General features: G+C 37.3%; 1 protein-coding gene across 16 annotated transcripts in view; it reads right to left on the bottom strand.

The window, feature by feature from the left end:
- HS3ST5 (heparan sulfate-glucosamine 3-sulfotransferase 5) overlaps nucleotides 1-24,884 on the bottom strand; it is a 298,321-nt gene that overhangs the window by 118,164 nt on the left and 155,273 nt on the right. For 9 of the 16 annotated variants that reach the window (XR_009738450.1, XM_061427520.1, XM_061427527.1 and 6 more), the window contains one exon: nucleotides 1,554-1,665. The exons of 1 other annotated variant lie outside the window; for it this stretch is intronic. The gene's annotated coding sequence lies outside the window, so the exon portion shown is untranslated. Of the gene's footprint in view, nucleotides 1-395; nucleotides 1,001-1,553; nucleotides 1,694-9,035; nucleotides 9,239-24,884 lie in introns of those variants that run through there. 6 more of the 16 variants (XM_061427524.1, XM_061427522.1, XM_061427532.1 and 3 more) reach the window with 5 other exon arrangements.

Here is a 24,884-nt window from a genome sequence, read left to right as displayed (position 1 = left end):
CCAAGTTTAACAGAGCTCTTTGTAAATTCTTCAAAATAATTTCAATTAAACTAAAACAATTTTAAAATTCACAAATTTTATAGTTTACTCTTAAGTAGCACATTCCACCAAACCCCAAAGTGTTATTTTTGTAGACAATGATACCGTATCCAACCTACTTTATTACATGGGGTGAGGGAGGGCCCATGGAAGAGCCAATTTTATAAGGAATTTAGACATGAAAAGTTAAAAAAGTGTGTTAGATGTTTCTGCTTTGCTTCATCATTTGAATCATCTAGATTGTAAAACATCCTAGAGGAGGAATAGACACTTCACATTTTCTCCATCTTTCTTCTTCAGTGCCTTGGACTAGACAAACTTGTTGAGTAGAATATGGCTTAAACTATAAGAATAGAGAAGAATACATTTTATATCATCAATATGAACTAGTCCCCAGGCACCTGTGTGAAACAGGTGGAAAGTAAAAACAGCCAAGGGTTTAGGATCTAACTCTTGGTTCTCATTGTGCTGCTTCTCTCAATTTTAGGCAGTAACCTGACTGCTAAGGGTCACAAGGTTTCCAGTTTTTAGAATATGAATCACGCCATCTATCTGCTAGTATTATTGAGAAATTAAATGAGATGAACTACTATTGTATATACAAATAAATAAGTAATGCTTTTCTGAGTGTTTGATATGTATTAGACACTATTCTAAGATTTTCTTTATTAGGTCATTGAAACTTTACAACTTAAAGAGATGGGTATATTACTATTATTTCTATTTTGGAGATGAGAAAGTAAAGACATAGAAAGTGTTTTTTTTTTTTTTTAATCTTGCCAAGGTCACACAGTGAGTATCTGACTGAGCAGGAACTCAAGCTCAGGCAGTCTGGGCTCTTGACTACTCCTTTTGGTCGCCTTACTCCATCACAGTAACTCTCTATAAGTCCATTTCCGCTGGTCCTGGTCTCTGGTACAAAATGCAACAGATTTTGCCTCTCCAGAAATAAACAGCTACACTGAGGGCAGAGGATAAATACGTGAAGAAGGAAACAGTAATACATGATACAAGTTGTATGCCAGAGGAGAGGTATGACTTCTAGGCCTACAGATGTTTGAAAAAGGAAATAATTGGGATGGGGAATCAGCAAGATATTCCCATGTAGGTAAGAGTTGACTTAGGTCCTAGAGGGAAAACAGAATTAAAACCAGCAGAGAGGATCTGGGGGAAGTTATTTCAGATGGTGGGATAGCAAAGACAAAGGCCTTTTGTGCTCAGGAACCAAGGCTCAGTGTTAGTGGGAAAGAAGGTTTCTATATGGGAACGCTGAGAATACAGAATCAAGAGGCAGTTGAAAGTCATTTTGTAGAATGTTTTAAAAAACTAGAGAGGAGACAGGACCTCCCACTGAAGAGCCACCCTGCTTTTCTGAGTGGCTGTGTACATATGTGTGAACACCCAAGTCCTGCCAAGTAGTGCTTTCAAAAGGCTGATGAGACAGCAGGTGCATAATGGATGGGAAAGCTAGACAACGGATTGCAGGAGCAAGCAGAAGCCCTGGGGACACATACCTACATTCAGATGCTTCCAGTTACTCCAGCGATGATTATCTGGTTGGTGGATATTCCATGGCTCTCCACACCTACTGCTGTGCTTTTGGCCTGTCCCTCACTCTGTTAGTACCTAAGGGTAGAGACAGAAGCAGAGCGATCTTCCAGTTAATCTTTTTTCTTTCTCTGCTCCTTAGCTGTGGTTAAAAACTCAGTGTTGGAAGAAGCATGTTAGGTATGATCAGAAAATTTCATTTTTTAAAAACAGTACTTCCAGTCTTTTTATTAAATGATTTACTGATGAAGAACAGAGCTCATATTTGAGCCTGACCCTGGAATATGCAATTGCTTTGATCAGAGATGCACTTGTAAATTGGGGGCTACCCACATGTACTTTCACTTAATGTTCTTGTTTCTGATCTGGCTTCTGTGGATTTTAGGTTGAGGTGGTTAAATGTACTCTTTTTAAAAATGCTATATATTGTATATCTCAACTGATTTTTTTACAACCATATGATGATTAGCCATCAATCATTCTTACCATTGCTGCTACCTGAATATATTAAGCAATTGCTGCTTCTTCCTAAGTTGGATATATTGATAGATTACCAGGAGACTTGAGTAGACATGTAGAGTACATGTTTGGCTCTAAAGCATTGTATGGGAAAAATGAAAAAAGAAAGTGATGGGAAAATGAAAAAGATTGCAATGAAATAGACTTGTGACACCAAATTCCTCTTTAAAAAGCAATAGTTCATTGTCATTTCAGGCTATTATTGAGAATGAGTATGAAGTCTAAATAGACTGTAGGAGCCCAGTCCTAATACATCATTATCACTAATATGTATTTGGTAATAGTAGACATAGATTATTTTAATCCAAAATAGCCAGAATATCCATCTTTTATGTGGGTCCATTGGATGCAAATATACTTAAGAGTGCAAAGCACACACACATACAGCCCTCTGTCAAGGAAAGGGAGACTTTAAAATTTTATATACTTGGCTAGTAGCCAGCTACCAAACCTACTCTAGTTCTCTGATTAACACACTTTCATACATTATTTCCAGTTTTCTACTTGAATCCTTGTCATTGTTTCCCTTCACAATCCCAATGTCACCCAAATAGTTCTGGAGAAACCAGAAAGTGAGTAGAAAAAAGTTCATTCAGCTATTTTAGGACATGGCACACATCACTAGTATCCATTTGTTAGCAAAACAAAACAAAACAAAACAAAACAAAACTGGCTCCACTGCTCATGAGAACGTCTTAGTATGTTCAAACACCTGCTGAGATGTTAATATAAAACAAAACCAAACCAAACCTCAACTACTCTGCTTCTAAATTTGTTTGATAAGCCAGATTTCTAAATTTCCCAAATAAACAGAAATCATTATAATTATGAATAATTAACATGTTAAACTCAAGAGGGCACTCAACATTCATTACACTGTAGAGTTCGTCCCCTAAGGGTAGTACCTTCAATTAGTTCAGTTTTTACAATGGAAGAAAAATGTGACAATCAGTAACTGCAGGTACTTAGTACAAGGAAAAAAATGAGCTAACTTGCATTTAAATCATCCTGTCTCAGTCAGCGAAGGCCCTGCTCTCTTTTAGATCCTTAACATTTGTACTAATTCTAGAACACAGAAAAGCAATAGATAATAGAAAAAACATACTGCCTTCAAAGATGTAAGTAGATGCACTTCAGCTTTATCAGCTATTCTGAGTAGGTGAAAGAAGAAGGCAAGATATAGCAATAAATGAATTTAAAAGAAAATCTTGTAGATATTTTTTGGCTGCACTGCACTGCATGTAGGATCCTACTTTCCCAACCAGGGATCGAACCTATGTGCACTACATTGGAAGTGCAGAGTCTTAACCACTGGACCACTAGGGAAGTCCTAAAAGATGTTTTCTAAAATATATCAATATGTTTATTCACTCAATTTACAAACATTTATTAAGCACTTACAATGTATCAGGGTTCAGTTCAGTTCAGTTCAGTCACTCAGTCATGTCCGACTCTTTGTGACCCCATGAATTGCAGCACACCAGGCCTCCCTGTCCATCAACAACTCCTGGAGTTCACTCAAACTCATGTCCATTGAGTCGGTGATGCCATCCAGCCATCTCATCCTCTGTTGTCCCTTCTCCTCCTGCCCCCAATCCCTCCCAGCATCAGAGTCTTTTCCAATGAGTCAACTCTTTGCATGAGGTGGCCAAAGTATTGGAGTTTCAGCTTTAGCATCATTCTTTCCAATGAACACCCAGGACCAATCTCCTTTAGAATGGACTGGTTGGATCTCCTTGCAGTCCAAGGGACTCTCAAGAGTCTTCTCCAACACCACAGTTTAAAAGCATCAATTCTTTGGCACTCAGCTTTCTTCACAGTCCAACTCTCACATCCATACATGACCACTGGAAAAACCATAGCCTTGACTAGACGGACCTTGTTGGCAAAGTAATGTCTCTGCTTTTGAATATGCTATCTAGGTTGGTCATAACTTTCCTTCCAAGGAGTAAGCGTCTTTTAATTTCATGGCTGCAATCACCATCTGCAGTGATTTTGGAGCCCAGAAAAATAAAGTCAGCCACTGTTTCCCTATTTATTTCCCACGAAGTGATGGGACGAGATCAGGGTAAATGTGCTAAATGATAGTTATATTGTACTGAAAAGCCAGCCAATGTGGAGAAATGCGAACCCTAAACTGTTGGTAGAATGTAAACTGGTACAGCCTTTATGGAGAACATTATGGAGGTTCCCCCAAAAAACTAAAAATAGAACTTCCACATGATCCAGCAGTTCCATTACTGGATATATAAATGAAGAAGACAAAAATGCTAATTTGAAAAGATATATGCACCCTAATGTTTATAACAGCATTATATAGTTATAGTAGCCAGGATACAAAAGCAATCTAAGTGTTCATCAGCAGATGAATGTATAAAGAAGGTGTGGTACACACACACACATGCACACACACTGAAATATTACTCAACCACAAAAAAGAATGAAAATTCACCATTTTCAATAAAATGGATAGATCTGACAGTTGATCCAGGCTTAGAGAAATAAGTGAGACAGAGAAAGATAAATACTGCATGATATCACTTATATGTGGAATATAAATAAAAGGAATGAATATAGAAAGCAGACACAGACTTATGGATATAGAAAACTAGTGGTTACCAGTGGGAAAGGAGCAAGAAGGGGTAGATTAAGAGGTACAAATTACTGTGTAAAAAATAAATGATACAAGGATATACTGTACAGCACAGAGACTATAGCCAATATTTTATAATAACCTTAAATGGAGTATGATCTATAAAAATATTGAATCACTATGTCATATTCCTGAAACTAATATAATATTATAAAGTATTAGTTGTTCAGTTGTGTTTGACTCTTTGCGATCCCATGGACTGTAGCCTGCCAGGCTCCTCGGCCCATGGGATTTTCCAGGCAAGAATGCTGGAGTGGGTTGCCATTTCCTTCTCCAATAATATTATAAATCAACTATAATTAAAGGAAACATGAAGGCTGAAATGTAAGAAAAAGAATTAGCTAATTATTTGTTTAAATATACATTTTTATATACAAATTTGATTATATCAATACATTTGTATATTCTTACAAAAATAAAGTTTGAAGTATAAATATTTACAAACTGAAGCTATTCAAAGTGTTATTCCTCACATCCAACTGCAATTGAAATTGTTATATACCATTTTAATTAAAAATTAAATCACAAAATTATTTAGATTTTCTTCATCAGAGTCTCATCTATAAAATTGTAAAACAAAAAACAAAAAAAACACCAAAATATATCCATTTTCTTTTTCAGTAATAAATGTTACTACGATTATTAGGGACTTTCTTAGGCATTTATAGAACTAAAATATAAGTCAAGTTGAAAATGGTTTAGCAAACAGTAACTACACTTTTGCATGTAAGTATATATTTTTGCTCTGATTCAATATCAAATTGAAAACCGTGACCCAAGAAAGGGTTATTTTTTATTAGCAGCCACTTTGGGGAGAAATATTTTTATCTTCCATTGAAGTAGAGGAAAGAATTCATTAAAAATGTGATACAAGTGGTTTTAGAGTGATAAATCTCAAGTTACCAATTCCACTTTTAATGATTAATTGCCCAAGTCTTGTATTAATTAAAGTGGTTATTCTAAATGCTTATATTTAATTTAAACATAATTAGCTAAACTTCAGTGTTACTGCCTCATCTATTTTGAAATTAATTTATAAAATAGCTCAAAAAGTGCTATAGATTTTGATACAAAAGAAATCAGAATCAGTCTGCATCTTTTGTTGGTTTCAGTTGTGAACCCATAGTGAGTCACTTATATTAGGCATGACTGAGGGGTCTCTGGCAGGGCCAATGTAGTAGAATCAAATACTGATATGCCATTGATGTTTCTTTTATACATATGACATATAACTAACTTCCTAAGCAAAAATACATCTGTTGTTCCCAATATTAATATATTCTCATACTGATATATGCAGACTTTTCTAATATTTTATTAAAACCTGGGCCTTCTGCTCTCCAATGAATGCTTATAGTTGAGGGAATCTGTTTCTACAATTCTCTAACATTAGTTCAAACCATCTGCATCCTTCTCCCTCACCCTGACCTTTTAGGAATTTAATTCAGAGCAGGCTATAAAATCTGACTCAGCTTACACATCAAATAAAATTGTATAAAATATTTCTCATCTTTTTACACTAATGCTATTATATGGCATTCCAATATGCCTTCAAGTTATACTGTATCTCAGTTACCTCAAATGGCATCTGCTTCTATTTCCTTCAGTCCTTCTCCCTGGTTCTCTAAACAATGAATAATAGATATTATTGCTCAAGAGCTAGATTTGGGTGCATTCTCTGCAAAGAATGTAGGTAACATATAAAAACTATCTATCCTGTTTAGATAAGATAATATGAGATTGTGATCAAAGACAATTATGTATTGATTTATCATTTAGCATTTCAACTATCAACCATTATCTTAACTCTGAACATCCTCAGAAGGTTCAAAGGATTAGAACTGTCTCAAAGTAATCACAATGGAGAGGGACAATTTGAGGACTAGAAAGATATTAACACATCTGCTTTGTTCATCTTGCTCAAACCTTTAAATACCATCTGTTTCCCATTATTTTCTGGCTACCACCTTCCCCTAGGCTAAAAGATTTTTAAATGACTGGGGGAAAAAAAACTTGAGAAACTAGTTTGAGATTTTAATTCAGTATTTCATCTGCCAGACAGTGAAATGCAGTTTGCTGCAGCAAGTGTTCCTAATAGATAAGGGAATTGTTGCTTCACATATAATTACACTGAGTCTAACGGTAGACATAGCCAACCATATCATCTTTATACTATTAGAAGTGCTAGTAATTCTGAAAAGAATCCATTTTGAGGAGGGTCAGAGCTACTTTTATTTTACTTCAAACCAGGGTTATCATGGAATAAAACTGATAGTTTTTTGGGGAACAATTTTTGGAATATAAAAAAAAAAGTATTAAAGAGTAAATGAAGCTGACTGTTGTGACTGGCAGTAAGTTCAGGCATTTTGCATTCTTTTGTGTTTGCTTTGGAATGTTAAACAGGTTGGGTTCTTTTAAAAAGAAAACATTTTATTCAGAACATTTCCCGTGAAAGCCCTCTTTGACAAAGTGTCATTTTTTGATATATTAGTACATGTCTGCCCACATTTTATATTCAAAAAAGGCAAGCACTGTTTTAACAACTTTTGACAAGCATGGGGAATTAAACTTCTATGGAATGGACTCTCAGTGTAATATTAGAGACTGTTATATTTTCTATTTTTGTACTTCTTCATGAAAGGACACAACATTTTTAGTTATATAAATTTCTCTTTGAAAAAAGTGCAAAGTAATTAAAGATGAGCAATTAGAATAGGAAAACTTCAATTCATCAATAAAATGCTTAAAGCATAGAATACTGAAATTTTTTTTTGAGAAACAGAGCTACAGATATCACTATATTCAGTGAAATAAAAGTAGCAGGAGAGAAGTTAAAGAATTTTCTAGAAAACTAGCCAGGAAACTTCAAGAAATTTAACTACTTCTTCATAGTTACCTACTAAATTATATATCTCAAAGCCAAATCATCCTGTTTTTGGGTTTTTTTTTTGCAATGCAGGCTCTGACTATCGCAGCCTCACTTGGATACCCACAGGTACCTCTGGTCAGCAAACTGCCTCCCATCCTGTGTCCCTCTGACTGTGACCCTACGGGGTAGGGTCCTGCCTGCTCTCCAAGCTCATCTGTCTTCACTCCATTGTGCCCTTGCTCATTCATTCATCCAGGGCTTTTTTCCAGTTCCTTGACTACATTAGGTTCTTTATCCTCTGCCTAGATCACTATCCGGAGAAGGCAATGGCACCCCACTCCAGTACTCTTGCCTGGAAAATCCCATGGACAGAGGAGCCTGGTAGGCTGCAGTCCATGGGGTCACTAAGAGTCGGGCACGACTGAACGACTTCACTTTCAGTTTTCACTTTCATGCATTGGAGAAGGAAATGGCAACCCACTCCAGTGTTCTTGCCTGGAGAATCCCAGGGACGGGGGAGCCTGGTGGGCTGCCCTCTATGGGGTTGCACGGAGTCGGACATGACTGAAGCGACTTAGCAGCAGCAGTAGATCACTATCACAATCAGGTTGATGTCTCCTTTTCTTTTCAATCGCAGCTTGGATGTCATTTCCTTCAGGAAGATCTCTCTGACTGTTCTCTCCCTAGATGTCCTTTCCCTAGAGCCTGTAGAACCTGTTCTCTCCAATCCAAGTCCCTGTCATATAGATGCTGTTGTCTCTTTATTTTCAGACTGTAAGCACCATGAAGCTTATTTACTGTTAACTATCTTATGTCTATCTTCAGTTCAGTTCAGTCGCTCAGTTGTGTCCGACTCTTTGCGACCCCATGAATGTATCTTATTTACTGTTAAATCTCTACTTCTTAGACAAGTGCTTAGAATATGCTCAATGCTCTCAAACACTTTGTTAAACAGATTAGTGAATAATTTGAGTGAAAAGTTCATATGTAAGCAATGATCTTTTTTCCTTTTGGTGGTAATACAAACTATTAAATATAACCACTTTTACCAAAATATATTAACTCATTTCAGTTGGCATATCTTAATGTTACTGTTCCCATTGATTATTTGATTTAGCTGGGACAAGTTTCACATTTTAGTTCAAGATTTCCTCATATCACCTTTCTCTATTATGAAAGTGCAAAGTGGATAATAGCCATTGAAGGATGTTAAGTTCTGAAACGCCATTTTTGGGTTTCAGTTTAATATACAGACTTCTAATGGTAAAATGGTAGACTGAAAAGGGGGAGAAAAGATTTATGAAGATTAATGTATAATATCTGAAAAAGGTGAAGGTCTTACTTTTCTATTGCTCTGTTACTATAATCTTTAACTGGAAATAAAAGAAGAAAATTTGAGACCAATACCCATTAGTGAGTCAGCAAAGTGGAGATGGAGAAGAGGACATCTTCTGGACACTGTTATTTGATATTAAGAGCTGTGATAACAAACATACTCTTCAAAGGCCTTAAATTTATGACACAGCTGTGGATCACTAAATTATGATTATGACAAATTCAGGGAATCAGTTCAGAGTTCTCATCCAAAATTCAAATAAGCAATCAAAGTGATATTGTATTAGTTGACCTCCTCAGACACTTCTGAAATACAGGAGGCATTTATTAAGAATACTCAGAACAAAGCAAGACAGAACTGCTTCCATACTTCATAAACACCTTTATGAAGTGGGAGGGTGAGTGAAGTTGGGTTGGGGAGGGTGGATATCGGGGGAAGGACACAGAAGGAAGAGAAGGAGCTACTTGGAAAAAGATAAGTGGGACTCTTCTTTTAAAAATTGCCACAGCAGGAATTTCCTGAAGTCAAGATTAAAAATGTGATGAGCCTATGGACTGTTATTGTCTGTAGCAAAAGTAATATAAAAACGATTTTTGTTTCCACATAAATAACACAGCTGCCACTGGTTTTACTGATTAATGCTGGCACTGATAGGCCATCATGTATAAGAGATTCTTTCTCTGAATTTTTTAGTCTTCAGCCTTCAGTGTTTCTTCACCTCTTTATTAAACTCTTATTCTAAGACTTATCATGAAATATATTGAAGCAGTTTGCCAGAAACACACATGGAGTTGTTTCTACTGGCTCTCCTCTGGGCTTCCTGGGGCCGTAATGTAGGTGGTGGCAGAAAAAAATCTTAAAAACAGTAATAATGATAAATAAATTAAAACACAGTGTATGTAGTCTCCATCAAAGAAATACGTTTGTTTTACAGAACTGTATTTTCACCTCAAAGACTGTTCACTCCATCCTTACTTCATTCCAAAATGCTTCTTTATAGCAATTCTTATTTCAAAAGGGTGCTTCAAACAGATTCTGAGGAATTTATGCTCTTCATGCTGTTTTCTGGCACTATGATTTTTATCAGATCAGCAGAAACAATGTGAAAACACCTGCCACAGTAATTTCAAATGTCTATCATCTACAAAATTATACATAAAAGATCTTTGGTTGCAATGTGGTCCTTGAATGAAGAACTTTTTAAAGAAAGACCAACAAATGCTGTTGAAAATATAAATGGATATGTTGCAAGAAAAAGACACTTGTAGCATTTGTGGAAACAGATTTTTAATCAGAACCAAGAGAACATTTTTGAAAGAGCCAGTCTTGCTTTTCACAAGAGTTTTGCATTCACACAGACTGTTGACATACACGCTTGCCACCTTCAACTAAAGCTAAAGGGCTGCAGCTAGAAATGGAGTTGTATGGGCAACAAAACATTTAGTGGATGCCTACCCAGGGTAGATGATAAAACATCTACATTCCCATCCCATGCCACCTCCCAAAACAAAGGGAGATATAGTTGTTGAACATTTATAAGTTTTTAAAAAGGCACAGAGGAAGCCTCTTGGTTATAAATCTATGTTTATGTCCTACATACCTATCTGCTCTATGGTCTTAACTTAGCTACTAGTCACTCTCAAGAACTGGTGTGGGCCCTGAGGATGCCCTTGTGCACCCAGAGCTGAGAATCCTGCTCTAAGGCTTCTTCTGCTCAGTGATTTAGTGACAAACTCCCTTCCCATTTCTTGTTTCAGTCGCCTGTGCCCATCTGCGTGTATCTCACAACCAAGGAGGCATTTCACTAGGGCTTGAGAGTTATGCTATATTTTCCTACCCATTTCCCCTGCTGTCCTTAGAACTGGAATGTGATTCTATTATAGTTTGAATGTGAAGTACTACAGATTTTCACATTCAGATTCAAGGAAGTATGTATTAAAATAATGTTTCCATTTATTATCTAAAAGAATACACTTGAAATAGGCCTTTTGAATAGGGTTGCAATTTTATAGGAAATAGAATGGCATAAAAAGAAACGGAAAAACTTATCTTTTTATTTTTTTAAGTTGAGTGTATTTCAGACTTAAACCTGTGGGATCATAATGACACAGTATTATAACCACTCCAAACGTCTGACATTTTTAAGGAGTGTATATAATATTCAGGTGGGGCTCAAATGGGAGCTAAGCGTCCAGGCTACTGTTTTGTAAAACAGCGTGTTGTATGGTCGCATAGCTAAAGGTAGTAATATTCAATCCTCAAAAGGCAATAAAGAACACTCTGAAATGTACCTTATTTCTAAACTATGGTGGCACATTATAGCTCTCTTTGTCAGCACTTTATTGGTTTCACAGGAATAAAAACAAACACTGAGGTCTTTACTCCGAAATCCATTTCTAGAATTTATCTTACTAACAAAGGAGTTAGTCCTGTGAGAGGTGTTCTAGTTTGTAACAGAAGAATTACTCTTGGTAAAGCTTTTTGCTCTTTGAAAGGCTGTATGTATTTGACATTCTTAATTTAAAAGCAACAAACTCTGTAAAATCATGCTTTTCCATGATCCACATGATAAACCAAAAGAAGGAAATTTACTGAAGTAAGAATAGTTTTCTGTATCTGGGCAAAACTGATGCATTTATGCATTTCTATAGGAAGGAAAAAAGAAACCCTAAACTTTGTTTAAACATGAAAAAAAAAATTTGGAATAAGTCCAGTTTGCTTTCAGCAGTGTTTCTAGAGGTTATTTATTTACCACAACTGCATATTCATTGACATTTTGCCAAAACAGTTAACTCTTACTTTTTCCTTTCTTTTATTTAAGCATACAACAATAGGCAGCTGATACCAGTGCTTCTTTCAGCTGTTTTGCTTTTGGATTGCACATACATGAACTCAGGTTACGTCAAAATAATAAATGAAAATAAGGTATATTTCCAAAGCAACAAAAGCACAACATATTTTGTTACACTGTTACTGTAGAAATGTGTCTAGGAGAATGGATGTTAGATGTGAGAAACAGTTTATGAATCATAACCAAGTCCATTTACAGATCAGCCCTGACAATGGATGACAAAATGACAGCCACAACAAATAACATGGTAAACGGCCCCCAATCCAAACAAAACCTACTCTGCAATTATTTACACAGCAAGAATCCAGTCATTTTAGTTGCCTTCAGAATCAAGGGGGGGAAGATGAATGGTAACTGGAAAAGTGAAAACAACCCCCACCCCCTGACCCTAGGAGGTTACCAGATTGTCCTAAACAGATGTCCACAAATACTAAGAAATGGAGCTCGTGACAGGAAGGGACCCCTTTAAAAGGGTATTGTTGTGAAGCTTTAGCTTCCCAATTTAAGATGTGTTTTCCTTTTTTCAGGCTGAAATATATTTGACACAAGATTCAGGAAAATCAATTAAACATTACTGGACAATGGATAGATTAAGGTATACTTCTTTTTAGCATAAGAAAGCTGTCTTTATATAAATATGTCTCTCTAGAGGAAAGAGATGAAAAGAAGCAAGGCTCTTAGAGAATAGGGGTAATGGAAAATGCTGTGTCAAACAAGAGTCCTCCATGCACACTTAAAAAAGAAATGAATAAAATTTGCCAGATATGTGACAAGCTACTTGACAGCACATTTTTTTTAACATATATTTAGCCATTCCCAAGGACTGTGTGAGTTGCCCAGAACAAGACCTTTTGGATATGGGATATGGCTGGGGACTTAGGAGTCTACCAACCCCAGGATCTTGTCTTGACTTAAGACTCCTAAGACTCTCTGGGATGTAAGCTTCATGAAGGTAGATTTTGTTTTGTTTTTGTTTTGCTCACTGCTTTATCTCCAGCACCTATAATAGAGCCCGGCAGATAGTAAGTAGGCAATTAATATTTGGGGCTTGAAAAATGAATGTAGACTAGTTCAGACTCCAACTTCTCTGACTTTGGCTACTATACATGGCTACAGTTCTCCAAGATGTTAACATGTGCCTGTTGTTGCTGTTGTTTAGTCACTCAGTCGTGTCCGACTCTTTTGTGACACTGCCAAATACTAATGTTGACCTGAAACTAATAGGCTGCAACAAAGATGGGTTTATTCAGGATCAGCAGAAAATTGCAATTCAGGGTTTGCAACCATTGCAAGCCACATGCAAGTTCTCCCAACAGCAAGGGAATGAGAATGCTTATGCAAAGAGGAAAAGGAAGTTGGGAGGGCTGTAGTAACAGAGAGTCCATTGCTTTTCATTGGCTGAGTCCTTGTCAGCAAAGGAGTTTTTCTTCTTCCTGTGGCTCTGCTACATTTGCAAGGTATGAGCGCACCCTCTTTGATCTCCCAACTCTATTTAATTGAGGTCTCTCCTCTGTCCATGGGATTCTCCAGGCAAGAATACTGGAGTGGGTTGCCATCCCCTCCTTCAGGATATCTTCCTGACCCAGGGATTGAACCCACATCTCTTGCAGTGCAGGCAGATTCTTTACCCCCTGAGTCCACCTGGAAGGCCCTGTTTATTATTATTTTACAATAATCATTTTTCCCTATGGCTATGTGATAAAGCATTATTATCTCTACTTTAGGATTAGTTGTGAAGCACCAGTATTAAAATGTGGTAGTTAAGTAACCTAAAACTCTTGCACCATGTAGAAGGTAGAGAGAAAAGTTGCCTTAGTTTAAGTTCAAAATCTAAACTCTTCCTTACTATGCTAAATCCTGGTTCAGTCTTATTTAGTTGTTGACTCTGCTCCATCTATTGTGTTAGTCTTGTCTTTATTCAGATCCCTGGTCTCATCCAAATTCTGCTCTAACTCTAGTCTTGGGGTATGTACTGTACCTAATGTGAACTTCTCCACAGCACTCCAGTATCTCCTTTTCATCTGGGTGGTACTTCTTAGCTTTGGCAGCCATAACAAAATGCCATAGATTTTTGGCTTTAACTACAGAAATTTATTTTCTTACATTTCTGGATGCTACAAGTTTGAGGTCATAGTGCCAGCACAGTCAAGCTCTGGTGAGATCTCTCTTCCTGATTTTCAGATGGCTGCCTTCTTACTGTGTCCTCATATGGGCTTTTCAGGGTACCTGCACCTGGTGAGAGACCTCTCTCTCTTTCTCTTCTTATAACACCACTAATCCTATTGGATTAGGACCCCAGTCTTATGACCTTACTTAATCGTGCTAAGTTGCCTCAGTCACGTCTGACTCTCTGCGACCCTATGGACTTTAACCCAGCAGGCTCCTCTGTCCATGGGATTCTCTAAGCAAGAACACTGGAGTGGGTTGCCATGTCCTCCTCCAGGGGATCTTCCTGACCTAGGGATTGAACCCACATCTCTTATGTCTCCTGCATTGGCAGGAGAGTTCTTTACCATTAGTGCCACCTGGGAAACCCTTATTTAACCTTATTAACTCCTAAAAGGCTATGGTTTTTCCAGTAGTCATGTATGGATGTGAGAGTTGGACTGAAGAAAGTTGAGCACCAAAGAATTGATGCTTTTGAACTGTGGTGTTGGAGAAGACTCTTGAGAGTCCCTTGGACTGCAAGGAGGTCCAACCAGTCCATTCTGAAGGAGATCAGCCCTGGGATTTCTTTGGAAGGAATGATGCTAAAGCTGAAACTCCAGTACTTTGGCCACCTCATGCGAAGAGTTGACTCATTGGAAAAGACTCTGATGCTGGGAGGGATTGGGGGCAGGAGGAGAAGGGGACGACAGAGGATGAGATGGCTGGATGGCATCACCGACTCGATGGACGTGAGTCTCAGTGAACTCCGGGAGTTGGTGATGGACAGGGAGGCCTGGCGTGCTGCAATTCATGGGGTTACAAAGAGTCGGACATGACTGAGAGACTGAACTGAACTCCTAAAAAGCCTTATCTCCAAACACAGTCACACTGGATGCTAGGGCTGCAAAATATGAATTACAGGGGAACACAATTCAGTCACTCTTTCTATCTGGGACCTGAAAACATGGTGAACTTCACAAAACATACATTTAGAAATTATTGTTGTTCAAAATTGTTGTACCAAACCATAGATACCTTGATTACCCAAGGGAAATTTTATAAGTATCATGTGACCTAATACAGTTTCCAGTGATCATCACATCAATGTGCTTCTTTCTTTTTCTAATATGTAATTTTGAGAATCTTTGTGACCAGAGAGTCAACATGACTCAATTATTCCTTGAGATACTATAAATATTTCTTGGAACTTTCCAGTTGGATCTTAGAATCAGAAATCATATTCTGAGCTAGTTATTACAAAGCTTTCCTACTAGAGGGGAAAAAAATGAAGCCTATGAAAATCTCTTTTTAGTTACATTGGCCTTGTTTTCTGAACTTGTATTAAGCTTCTATTGGGATGGCAGTGAATCTTGAATAAGAGTACAAGTACATGGGATCTTGAAACGCACCCAAACCCCAAAACGCTGATGTAGATCCAACCATTGTGGACCTGACTAAAATGTCAGAAAGTCCTGGTGCAGCAGTGTGAGCATCCCGTTTTGACAAAAATAGACCTCCTAACTTATAAATGTTCTTTCTTCAGGGAACTCAGGGAAGTGTGTGTGTATGTGTGTGTGTGATATGTAAATGCTGTCTTGAATTTCAAAGTTCCTCTGGAAGAAAGATATTTATTTATGTGTTTCATTAGCATAATTACATTTTAAGACAGAATAATGGGTTTAACATATGATTAAAAAGACACTCGCTCCTTGGAGGGAAAGCTATGAAAAACCTAGACAGCATATTAAAAAACAGAGGCATCACTCTGCTGACAAAGGTTCATATAGTCAAAGCTATGGTTTTTCCAATAGTTATGTATGGATGTGAGAGTTGGACCATAAAGAAGGCTGAGTGCTGAAGAACTGATGCTTTCAAATTGTGGTGCTGGAGAAGATTCTTGAGAGTCCCTTGCACAGCAAGGAGATCAAACTGGTCAATCCTAAAGGAAAACAACTCTGAATATTTGTTGGAACGACTGATACTGAAGATGAAGTTCCAATACTTTGGCCACCTGATGCAAATAACTGACTAATTGGAAAAGACCCTGAGGCTGGGAAAGATTGAAGGCAAAAGGAGCAGGGGATGACAGAGGATAAGATGGTTGGATGGCAACACTGACTCAGTGGACATGAATTTGAGCAAACTCTGGGAGACAGTGGAGGAAAGAGGAGCTTGGCATGCTGCAATCCATGGGGGTTACAAAGAGTTGGACATGGCTTAGAGACTGAACAACAACAAAACTATTAAAATGTGTCCACTGTAAATGCAAAGCGATTACAGAGTGAGAATGTAAGTCACACATATTGCAATATTTATAGGTATTTCTTAGAAATATTGTAACAAGTTATCACCACTAGATTTTTACATAATTATGAAACTAACAAATTATTTATTTTTTAAAGAAGAGTTTAATCACCCTTAAGTTGCTATCAGGTACTAAATTTAGACAATAATGGAAAATTCAAATAGAAAAAATAGTATTTTTCACAACATTTTCCTTCATTATTGAACAAATAAAATAAAGTCTTCAGTTTTTCAATAATTCTGTGATAATTAGTTTAGTTTGATTTCAGTTGCTCAAAAGACCAAGCTATATATTTCTCTATAATTGTGGTAAAGAGTTCCAGGTAAGGAACTTGGAGATCTGATTTCTTGCTTAGGCCCTAGCATAAAATATCTGTGACACTTTGGGGAGACTACTGAACCTCCTGAGTTTTCTTGACTACAAAAGGAGAGGATAAGATAAGAATACATGAACTTTGAAGTCCTTATAGGTCCTCCCAGTCTATGATTCCAGGTGGTTATTTATATTACTAAAACCAATAGAATTAGTCTCCATGAACTGATTAAACAGTAAAGGTAATTTCAGGAGATCAAATTGCCAAGACCTGTTGGATCATCAAAAAAGCAAGAGAGTTCCAGAAAAACATCTATTTCTGCTTTATTGACTATGCCAAAGCCTTTGACTGTGTGGATCACCACAATCTGTGGAAAATTCTGAAAAGAGATGGGAATATCAGACCACCTGACCTGCCTCTTGAGAAATCTGTATGCAGGTCAGGACAGTTAGAACTGGACATGGAACAACAGACTGGTTCCAAACAGGAAAAGGAGTATGTCAAGGCTGTATATTGTCACCCTGCTTATTTAACTTATATGCAGAGTACATCATGAGAAACGCTGGGCTGGATGAAACACAAGTTGGAATCAAGATTGCCAGGAGAAATATCAATAATCTCAGATATGCAGATGACACCACCCTTATGGCAGAAAGTGAAGAGGAAAAGAGCCTCTTGATGAAAGTGAAAGAGGAGAGTGAAAAAATTGGCTTAAAAACTATTCCAGGTGAATGTTGGTCCTCACATGGTCACCGTGGTCCATCCTGTCATTAAACACAAGGCTCCCACTGGCATCCTGTGGTTAATTATCTCAGCCCAAAAGAAGCCACTTTTGAGGGTTCCTTACTCTTTGAAGTTTATTTGTTTGCTTGCCAAGTTGCCATCTACCACATATGGTGCCAACATGTCACTCTCTCATGGAAAATTTACTTGATTCCCCTGGTACACTAAGCCAGCACTCTTTCCATATGGGTTTACATGAAATTAAACAAGAAATTTCAATCACAGCATTTAGCACAACTGGCAGTTAGCTACATATCTATGTAATTGTATCACATCTGTCTTCTTCTTTAGATTGTAAACTCCAAGACATCTAAGACTAGGCTAGTATTTTCTTTTTTATTCAGGCTTTATTTTGTTTAAGAGAACAAATGAACGTATCTTAAAGAGACAGTGCTATGGGGCTTATTAGGGAAAGCAGCAGCTGCCTACCCACTCCAGCACCATTTTCAGCTCCTTAGAAACAATAACTTTCAACTTTTCTAACTGAATATTTTGGCATTTTTACCATTTTTGAAAATATTAATATCATGCCTGTATTACCTTTGCTTGACTTCTTGATTTTAGGTATATTAATTTCCCTCTGGAAGAGAAGGCTTTATTTAGTTCTCTTTTGAGTGAGTGATAGTGTGTCTGACTCTTTGCGACTCCATGGACTGTAGCCCGCCAGGCTCATTTGTCCATGGAATTCTCCAGGAAAGAGTACTGAAGTGAATTGCCATTTCCCTCTCCATAGTCCTCTTTTACTTCTCCACTATTTTTATCATATAAACCTTTCTGTCCTCCCATTCTTTCAACACAGTTAGATCAATACTGATTATTATGACTATCATTAATATATAATATTACGTAGTGCCATTCTCAGCTGAGTCATGTAGTATACTATGATTGTGTCCGTTTTTGCACAAATTCTTACTCCCACTGAGTTAATAATTATCTTGTTCGGTTTTCAGTACTTTATCCTTCAAAGGTTTCTTGAGAAAGAGTACATGTAAGTTAGAATATTTCTGATGCTATTCTGATACTTTTTCTAATCTGTGAAATTCGCATTTTTGGTCTGGAATTAGGCTTTTCCATTGTCCCAAGAGTTGTAAAATTTCCTAATGAATGTAATTTTATTTTTACTCATTGTACTCGGCACTTAGTGGCCCCCGTAGTTGGGAAACTCATGTTCTTTAATTCTGAGAATATCCCCTTGATATTTTTCACCTCCATCAAAAATTTTTCTCACACTAGGGAATTCTTATTGTTCAGAAATAGGACCCTTACAAAAATTTTTTAAAAAATCTATTTTCCATCTCCTCACCTTTTTGCTCTAATAGCTGGGATAATGCTTCAACTTTATCGTCCAAATTTTTTATTTAGTTTTTCATGTCTGCTATTATAATATTAATTTTTAGGCATTCTTTTTTTCTTTGGCTCTCTGGATACACCTGTTTTATAGAGCACACTCTTCTAGTTCCACTAAGACAAAATCTTGCCTTATGTCTTCATATAGACTGTGTTTCCTAAAAATATTACTTTCCGGTTTTGGTCTGTATGCCAAATTAAATGTCTGCCTTAAACATGTGTTAATCTTTTGTCTACTTATATTTATGAGTAAGGAGCTTGTGAGCATGTAAGAAATGGGTCATTGAACTCTTTACTCCAGGGTGATCTGGCTAGGCAGTTTCTTTAAGGAATCCTTGAACTTTGTATCATTTGGATCTTCATTTTTGGATTGATCAAATTCCCCAAAGACTTTCTGAATATCTTCCCTGAAAGATTCTGATTGTCAAGATTCTTGGATTGTCAAGATTCTTAAATGAGGAAGAAGGCTGTGAATTTCAACATTTCACATGTAAACTCTCACTTAAACCCATTATTTTTAGTGTGATACTTCTCTTCTTTCTTATCCCCAAGTTCCCAAGTTCACTAACTCTGCTTGCCTTAATTATGGAGTAAAATGTCAGTGTCCCAGCTGTATGGATGAATGAGGGGATCTAGAGGGTATCTATGGAGAAGGCAATGGCACCCCACTCCAGTACTCTTGCCTGGAAAATCCCATGGATGGAGGAGCCTGGTGGGCTCCAGTCCATGGGGTCGCTAAGAGTCGGACACGACTGAGCGACTTCACTTTCACTTTTCACTTTATGCATTGGAGAAGGAAATGGCAACCCAGTCCAGTGTTCTTGCCTGGAGAATCCCAGGGACGGGGGAGCCTGGTGGGCTGCCATCTATGGGGTAGCACAGAGTTGGATATGACTGAAGCGACTTAGCAGCAGAGGGTATCTAATTGCTCTTAATCAATCTTCCTGTTATTAGGCTCATGTTTTCTCCCCAAATCCAGGGATAAATAGTGAGGTCAATACTTGAACATTTTGGGAATGCTTTGGTGGAAAACTGTATTGCTTCTAAACTTTGCCCCCTGCTGGTTTTAAGACTCAGCATTTTGGGGTTTGTTAAATGGGTTTCCATGTCTACATCTGCTCTCTAGCTTAAGTGACTTGTTGCTATTTTCTCTTATCCCATGTTTTTGTCTTATAAGTGTGTGCCTTTAAAACAATCCATTTTCAGTCATTTCATTAGGGGTTCAGAAGATAGTTAATACACCTGTGCACCATGGCATCCTCATCAGACAGCACAGTGCATCCTTCTTTTGTAAATAAGCCTTTTCCGATTGAGCAAATTCTCTGGATCAGTCCTATACACATGTCTCTGAATATTCTAAGATCTTAAATGTTCTTTGCCATCTTAATGTAAAACCATGTATGAAGCTCTTTGGTCTTCTAGAATGGAGCTTTTTTTTGGCACGTATGTACTATCTAGACTAGAGCTGAATACTAGTTGTCAGCAATGACAAAGAACTTCTCTGTGGCTAATATTACCATCTGTCCTGTTTTCCACTAAACATGTATATTAGTTGTTTGAATAGATTCTTAGAGGGTAAAGGTCACTTTATTGCTACCCTTTGAGCATAGGGTCATCTTGAATAACCTCAAACTGCAGCTGTGACCAAAGACAAAATGCCTTCAACTGTTGACAAATGCTCTTGGTCCAGATTTAATGGTGGTCTAATAACATTAAATATAGAAAATACAGGACAAAGGAAAATACCATGGACTCATAAAAGAAGCCCATTGCATATATCCTGATATATTTTTTCCTCTTAAAGTGTTTCAAAATGTATATTCAATGTACTTGTGTGTTCTCTCTTTTGCTTCATCTCCCAAAATTATTTTCAATCACAAGGTAATAATCATCATACAATAAAACTGTACTTAAAATTGATCATTATTGTCACTCAATCCTGCCTTATTAACACAGAATGCTATACATATGAAAACAGGCTCCTTGTTTCATTAGAGGGATACTTAAACAGGTAGCTTACAAGCTGTATTTATTCTATGTTGAGCTAAATGTTGTGTTATAGACAGAGAAAAATGACATGAGAATCAAATTCTGTGAGAACTAGTCTTGAGCCAAGCAGTTTCTCAGCTCTGAAAGTAAAGCAATGGATACTGACTAAATGGAAGAGGCTTTGTCTTTATGTTTGGGGTGGCACTGAGTGAGGAGAACCCTCAGCATGCAGCCCTGTATCATCAGACACTCACGTGCTCAGTGCCATGCAGTGGCAGAAGCGGGGGCGTCAGAGTTACTCTGAGATGTCTGTGGATGTCTATTTTCTGAGGAAAATCTTGGCTCTGTTCACTGTGGTCCCCCTGGATCGTCTCTACTCTATGTACCAGTGACTATTCTTGAGGCATTCATCCTGAGAGATTCCTTAATTTCCGTGAACAAAATTTAACTCTATTTTCATTTGGTTGCTTATAGAACATACGTATCTTGACAACATATGCACTTAAACTTCAGGTTCTTCCAAACGTTCTAGCCTTTAACTCTCTTGTCCAATTCTTCCTCAAGGCAAAAAGTGGTCTATAATTTTCAAAACCTTATAGAAACAGATATCTGTTCTACAAGAGAGAAAAGTTTTACTGGTACCAAATTCAAAATTAAATCTGCCATGTAATCTTTAGGTAAGACAAAACATGATGAATATTAAATAACATGACGGATATTGTTTGGATAAGGGTTTTAACTCAGAGAAATATTTTTCACAGGGTTATTTTATGTATCACTGTTTAAGTGGAGGCACACTATTATAACAATTTTTGAAGGCATTTTTGTAGATCTAATGTAGGCACATAGATTTCTAAATAACTTGATGATGATCACTGCAAGTATTCATAAGGTACTCATGTGCCAACACTGTTCTAAGCATTTTATTTAGATGAACTCACTTAATCCTCCTCATCACCCTAAGAGATAGACATGTATCATGATCCCATTTTTACAGATGTGGGAACTATCTCACAGAGAGGTTAATATCTTGCCAAGTATCACTCTGTTAAGGAGCAAGAACACAAGCCTGTCTATTTATGGTACATTCCATGTTTTTTGGCCTATCTATTTTTTGCTTTCGTATTATTTCTTTCCTTTCTTGGACTTTTGAAGTAGCTGTATAATGATAAATACAAAACTGCACTCCAAGAGCCTACTATTTTGTAATCTTAAAGTGTCAATTAAAAGAGCAACACACAGCAGCAAAATTTTCAAAAATTTAGGAGACTGCTTGCAATCTGAGGGAGGGTTGCAGATTATTCAGCTAGAGGCTTCAGAATTACATAATTTGGGAAATATTCGTATCAGGTCAGTTTTTACCATAGAATTATAAAGAGAAATAAATCATTACAACATCAATAAATCATATAGGCTACCACAATTTCTCTTAAAGAAGTTCTATTATGAACTTCTTTGCTATTTAAAAACATTATATTATTTTTCTTCATAGTTTCCATACAAGGCTATTATTGTCTGAGTTGTTTTTTTCCTCCTCTTTTAAAAGGTTTAGCTTGATAGCAGCATGAATGTGCTTTTCTTTTTTTATTTTCAGATTTTATCATGCTAACATCACAGCAGTCTTTATGGAACAGTACTAAGTGGTTAATACCCTGTTTGCCCATTCATGGAATATATTAAATCAGCAAGCTCCCATTACTTATTGATGTATGGAACATGGAAAATAAAAACTATCTGCTTCCCACTTTCATCACATTTGATGGAGGAATATGCATAAAAATGATGATAATTTAATACAGGAAAGGTTAAAGGAGAAATGGGGTTCCCAGGTGGTGCTAATGGTAAAGAACTTGCCTGCCAATGCAGGAGACATAGGATGTGGGTTTGATCCTTGGGTTGGGAAGATCTCCTGAAAGAAGGCATGGCAACCCGTTCCAGTATTCTTGCCTGGAGAATCCCATACACAGAGGGACCTGGTGGGATAGGGCTGCACAGAGTTGGACATGACTGAAGTGACTTAGCATACACGCAAAGGGGAAATATATATATATATATACACACACAAACACATATATAGTGAGATGAAAGTGAAAGAGGAGAGTGAAAAAGTTGGCTTAAAGCTCAACATTCAGAAAACTAAGATCATGGCATCTGGTCCCATCACTTCATGGGAAATAGATGGGGAAACAGTGGAAACAGTGTCAGACTTTATTTTTGGGGCTCCAAAATCACTGCAGATGGTGACTGCAGCCATGAAATTAAAAGATGCTTACTCCTTAGAAGGAAAGTTATGACCAACCTAGATAGCATATTCAAAAGCAGAGACATTACTTTGCCAACAAAGGTCTGTCTAGTCAAGGCTATGGTTTTTCCAGCGGTCATGTATGGATGTGAGAGTTGGACTGTGAAGAAAGCTGAGCGCCAAAGAATTGATACTTTTGAACTGTGGTGTTGGAGAAGACTCTTGAGAGTCCCTTGGACTGCAAGGAGATCCAACCAGTCCATCCTAAAGGAGATCAGTCCTGGGTATTCATTGGAAAGACTGATGCTAGAGCTGAAACTCCATACTTTGGCCACCTGATGCGAAGAGTTGACTCATTTGAAAAGACCGTGATGCTGGGGAAGATTAAGGGCAGGAGAAGAAGGGGATGACAGAGGATGAGATGGTTGGGTGGCATCATCGACACAATGGACACAGGTTTGGGTGGACTCCGGGAGTTGGTGATGGACAGAGAGGCCTGGCGTGCTGTGGTTCATGGGTTGCAAACAGTTGGACACGACTGAGCGACTGAAATGATACTGATAGTGCCTGGCACATAAGTATTCAATAAATGTTAACTATCATTATTAACCCAAAGAGACAACTAATTCCTAAGTAATCAATACTACTATTAATGGTGAAATGTCCTCCTAACGTGTCTTTACATTAAGAGTCAGTAACTTTAGATCATGCTTATAGATCTCTTTGGTCTCAGGTAGTCTCTTCTATAATTCAGAAGGCTATTTCTGGAAGACAGCATCCCACCTCCAATGTGTTCAGTGGTGTCTGAATAGCTGTTTTATATCTAAGCATTTTGATTTTCTAACTTGAAAATTCAGTTGACAAATAGGCACAAAAAGTAAATGGACAATACCCATGCTGTCACTAGATAACCTTAACTACATATTTTAGAAGGGTTATGTTTTTTTTAAAGGTATATAAGGTTTATTTTTTGTGTGGAAGATGAATGGTATTGAGAGGTTTACATTTGAGCTTGGATAACTCAGAAATCAACTCTAATATTATTTTTATTTATTATTTTTTTTTAAGTCTTTACTGAATTTGCTATCATATTGTTTCTGGTGTTTATGTTCTGGTTTTTTGACTGCAAGGCATGTGGGATCTTAGCTCACTGGCCAGGGATTGAACCCATACTCCCAGCACTGGAAGGTGAAGTTTTAACCATCGCATTGCCAAGGAAGTCCCTCAACATCTTAATTTTAATTGAATTTGACTTAGGCATCTTTACTCTTCCATTGGCTAAATTTGGACACTTGAATGGAAGAAAGACTTGAATACATTCATTTTCTAAAAGCCGCCTCCTAGCTGAATGCGGTTAAGTGAGTACAATCACTGCAACGGATACTATTGAAAGCTTAAAGGAAAGTCAGAAGGACACACAGTCTTCACATTTACATCCCACATCCCACCACTTCCCATGTGAGAGTTTAAGTCATTATTAACTTTAAAGACCCACTAAGGAATGGTTTTCTGAACGACATGGCAAGTATAGGTGAACCTGTTTCTCTTGGGCAGAAATTCCGCAGGACTGACCAAGTTCCACAGTTAGGAGATGTTTCTGAGTTCACTAGATCAGGCCACTTTGTTCTTAGTAATTCCTCTGTTTGCTTGTGAATTGGGGTGGAGGTGGTATAACAGAAAGAGTAAAAAGATCTTTCCCAATCAGTTTTTCCACTAAATGAGAGAATAAGACATTATATCCTTTAAGTAACTTCTTTCAGCTTATTATTTCTTTGTATTTACTCTTTACTCTAAAATATCACATGGAAAATGCACTGCCCAAATCCAATGACAAAGCCTAGGAGGGAGGGAGTGGCCCTTTCGAAAAAATTTCCTCTCTTCCTAGACTAAAGCTCAAATACTAGCATCTTTCCTGGCACCTTTTTGCAAGACTGTGGTTCTA

The sequence above is a fragment of the Bos javanicus genome, chromosome 9 (assembly GCF_032452875.1).
Source record: "Bos javanicus breed banteng chromosome 9, ARS-OSU_banteng_1.0, whole genome shotgun sequence".
NCBI lineage: Eukaryota > Metazoa > Chordata > Mammalia > Artiodactyla > Bovidae > Bos > Bos javanicus.
This window is presented reverse-complemented; position numbering and strand designations above follow the sequence as displayed.